The sequence below is a fragment of the Mustela lutreola genome, chromosome 16 (assembly GCF_030435805.1).
Source record: "Mustela lutreola isolate mMusLut2 chromosome 16, mMusLut2.pri, whole genome shotgun sequence".
In the NCBI taxonomy this organism is placed as follows: Eukaryota; Metazoa; Chordata; class Mammalia; order Carnivora; family Mustelidae; genus Mustela; species Mustela lutreola.
In genome coordinates, this window is record NC_081305.1 from 51,210,808 (window position 1) to 51,215,217 (window position 4,410).

The 4,410-nt window shown below is 39.5% G+C and overlaps 1 pseudogene; it reads left to right on the plus strand.

Moving 5' to 3' along the window:
• The first annotated feature begins 2,426 nt into the window (after positions 1–2,426).
• LOC131817675 (vomeronasal type-1 receptor 2-like) lies at positions 2,427–3,541 on the plus strand (annotated as a pseudogene).
• The last annotated feature ends 869 nt before the right edge of the window (positions 3,542–4,410 follow it).

The following is a 4,410-nucleotide window of genomic DNA, read 5'->3' on the forward strand; positions in this document are numbered from 1 at the left end:
TTTTTCAATACTGGCCCAAAGAGAGATACAAATTCTAAGCTAAGCAATGTCTATAGGATAAGTGGCAATATTTACAGAAGAGGTCCCTCACAAACACAATACAAGGTCATACAGTTTGTTTTTTTTTTTTAAGATTTTATTTATTCATTTGAAAGGCAGAGATTACAAGTAGGCAGAGAGGCAGGCAGAGAGAGAGAGGAGGAAGCAAGCTCCCCACTGAGCAGAGAGCCCGATGCGGGGCTGATCCCAGGACTCCGAGACCATGACCTGAGCAGAAGGCAGAGGCTTTAACCCACTGAGCCACCCAGGCGCCCCAAGGTCATACAGTTTTATCAACAGCATCCTACTACTCTTAAATGTTAGATAAACCATTGCTATGTAGGTGATCCAAAAATATTGAAGGATGACACTTCCTAAAAATTTCCAGAAATCTTACAAAGATAACCACAAATATTTCACACTCCTCCTATCTGCCTAGGGATCCAAAGTTATGAAATATTATTTGAAAAGATTGCCATAAAATATTATGGCATGATCAAGCACAGCTTATATCTATATTCATGGATAAAAAGACTGAATATTGTTAAAATGACAGGTCTTCCCAAACTGATCTGTAGAGTCAATGAAATTTCAACCAAAATTCTGTGAAATTACTTGTACGAATCAATTAATTGATTCTAAAGTCTCTTCTGTGCATGTGATAATGAGTTTCATGGAGCTAAGCACATCCTATCTCAATGTGAGCAATGGGACTGAGTGGCATTTGGAGAATCATAATTGTTTTTCTTGTATTTATGCTTGATGCATCTCTGGAGATAGTGTCTCCTGAAAAGATTTGAAATCTTTTGATCAAGGAAGGACAATTTTCCTCTGTGAAGTTAGGAAAGGAAACTTTCAGGAAAAGGTAACTTCAACATGTGAGGGATTTGGAGAGCAGAAAAATTAAGGACCTCAGCATGTTTTCAGCTTAAATGTATCTTAAAAAAAAAAAAAAAAGATTTTATTTATTTGACAGAGAGACACAGTGAGAGAGGGAACACAGGAGATGGTGTGGGAGAGGGGGTTCAGTCCCAGGACCCTGGGATCATGACCTGGGCCGAAGGCAGACACTGAACGACTGAGCCACCCAGGCGCCCCTTAAATGTATCTTCTGATATTTTACATAGTTTTCAAAGTTCTAACATAATTTTTAGGCTCACCCTTGCATTTCTCCTATTCAATGCACAAGATTTCATGCCTTGAGATTTGTTTTGCATGCTTGTTTTGTATTTTATTATCTTTTTCAAATTGATTAGTTTCAGTTGCTTTTTAAAAAAAATCACAGCTAATTGTATGCTCTCTAATGAGGAATAATTTAGATCCTACTCTAAATGTTTTATCCATCTCTACATGTTTTATTTAAATTACAAATCCCACAGTTTAGGGTAAAAGTGAAATATTACACAATAATTTCGATGGTGGGTTCCATTGGCCAAAAAAATCACATGATTACTTCTGTTGCTGTATTAATACTGGTTCATATTTGGTAAATCCATTTTGTTCATGGACAATATTCAGGTTCTTACTAAGTTTTTATCTTCACTCATAAGTGATGATGGTTAATGGAAAAATTAGTTTAACAAGAATGAGAAATTGGCACAACCAAACCTAAATTGAAATAAATTTCAAAGATGATAATGTATACATGCATAAAAGTGGGTTATTTAAGGATACAACCAGGTAGGGAAACCTGGCTGACTCCATTGGTGGAGTGTGCAGTGCTTGATAATAAGAATTCAGCTGTGAGTTTGAGCCCCATGTTGGGTATAGAGATTAGTTACAAATAAAGTATTTTTTAAAAAATTATTTTTTTATTTGACAGAGAGAGAGACACAGTGAGAGAGGGAACACAAGCAGGGGGAGTAGGAGTGGGAGAGGGAGAAGCAGGCTTCCCGCTGAGCAGGGAGTCCAGTGCAGGGCTCCATCCCTGGACCTTGGGATCATGACCTGAGATGAAGCCACCCAGGGGCCCCATAAATAAAGTCTTAAGAAAAAAAAAAAGATATGACCAGGTAGCTATGAGAGTATAGCCTGCTGGTAAATACCCAAATTTATTGCAACCTGGCCATTGCAATATTTAAATGAGTCATATGATCTCATTATAATTAAATTCTTGGCTGTAAAATGCACATACTTGTAAATACTAAATAGTTTACAATAGGTAAAGCATGAGTAAGAGTGACTCAATGAGTACTATACAAAGAAATACATCAAACTTGAGAAATTATTAATTAATGAAGACACGTGTATGGGAAAGAAAGTCTCAGGGGTAAGTAATAGCAAGGGGAGAATTTTGAATTTATTTTCCACAAACAGTGCACAGATCATGTGTTCATGCAGACTCCTCTCTTTGTGGATGTGAACGCTGAGCCCCGGCGAGTGACAGAATGGCCTTAATGGGTGTGAAATTTGCTGTAATCTTCCTATTACAGATGGTCCTTGGAACCCTGGGAACTTCTTGCTTTTCTGTCATTGTTCATCATCTCTTGGCTTAAGGGGATACAGGTCAAAGTCCACAGATTTGCTTCTCAGGCATTTGACTTTAACTAACTCCTTGGTCATTCTCTCCAGAGGAATCCCAGAGACCATGGAGGCTTTTGAGTTGAGATATTTTCTCAGTGACTTTGGATACAAAGTTGTTTTCTTCATCCACAGAGTGTCCAGGGGGTTGTCTATGGGCACCATGTGCCTCCTGAGTGTCTTCCATGCCATCACCATCAGCCCCTGGAACTCCTGGTGGGCAGCACTTAAAGGGAAACCTCCCCAGTACATTGGCCCCTCAAATATCCTTTGCTGGATCCTGAATATAAACCTAAATATTATTGTTCCTGTGTATATGACTGAGATACGGAACAACAAAAACACTTCAAAAAATACGGAATTTGGGGGCGCCTGGGTGGCTCAGTGGTTTAAGCCTTTGCCTTCGGCTCAGGTCATGATCTCAGGGTCCTGGGATCTAGCCCCACATCGGGATCTCTGCTCAGCGGGGAGCCTGCTTCCCCCTCCCCCTCTCTGCCTGCATCTCTGCCTACTTGTGATCTCTCTCTATCAAATAAATAAATAAAAATCTTTAAAAAAATACGGAATTTGGATACTGTGCTTCTGCACTTCATGACAAAGACACAGACTTACTATATACGGTATTGATAACCTCCCATGATGTTTTGTGCTTGGGACTCATAACTTGGGCCAGTGGGTTCATCGTTTCCACCCTGTATGGCATAAGCAGCAGGTCCAACACATTTATAGGGCCAAAGTGTCCCCCAGAAGCTCCCCCGAGGTCAGAGCCACCCAAAGCATCCTTCTGCTGGGGAGCACCTTTGTATCTTTTTATACCCTCTCTTCCATCAATTACATGTATTTTTTGCAAGACCAGTTGGTGGCTGATGAATTCTTCTGCCCTAATCAATGCATGTTTTTCAACTGTCTGCCCCTTTGTTCTTTGAGTCATGACCACTGTGTATCCAGATTCTTTTTTGTGTGCACAAGAAGAAAAATATAAACTACCTGGTTTGCACTGTGTTCAGCTGCTGATACACTCATTCTTCAAGGAATCTTCAGCAAAATTACAGTCCGTCTCATTTTACATCGAGTTTTGAATAAGACAGAAATTCCTGCTGCAACAATAGTGATTAATGGCCACTTGTAAATGAAATTCTGTGTAAATACTATGGGAGTACTCATGTAATTGCATTTTATTAATGGCTGTAGTGGAGAAATTCAGAATCCAATAAACAAAACATTCTTGAAATACTGTGGAGATACTGGAAATGTCTTTGGATATGTAATTTTTAATATGAGAGACCAAATTTTCTCAAGGTTTACTGGCCATGTGATAGTAAGGCCAGTGTCTCTTTTTTGGGGGGGGGTGTTCTCTACTTCTTCCTAGATAGGCCAGTGCCTTTCAGAGGAATAACATGTGGGATGACCATTCAGAGAATTCAGGGTAGAGGCTTCTGGGTTCTGTATTGGGATGCAAGTGGCCTGAGGTATAGCTGTGGGAAAATTAGGTTTTAGTTTGAAGGACAATGACATCCAGGTTGTGCAAATTGTGTCTTACATCCTTAGAGAATGGTAGGTGTCTGAAATAAGAAAACATGTGTGTGGAGAAAGATGAACAGTTTTCAGTTGAACATTGGAATTGTGAACTCCAGGGCATGAAGGAGAATCTTGCAGGAGGATATGTTAGCTGATGTTTTAAAAGGGTAGAGGTGAAAAGCAAATATTAAATAAATGTTTTATGTCTGTGATAAAAAAATGAACCAATTTTTAGGGTCTGCAAAGGATAGATTGTTCTGGGTTAGGTTTGGGGCCAACTGGCTGGTTGCTAAGAAGCAGATATTAGGGTGGGTGTCTGAATCCAATTTCAGG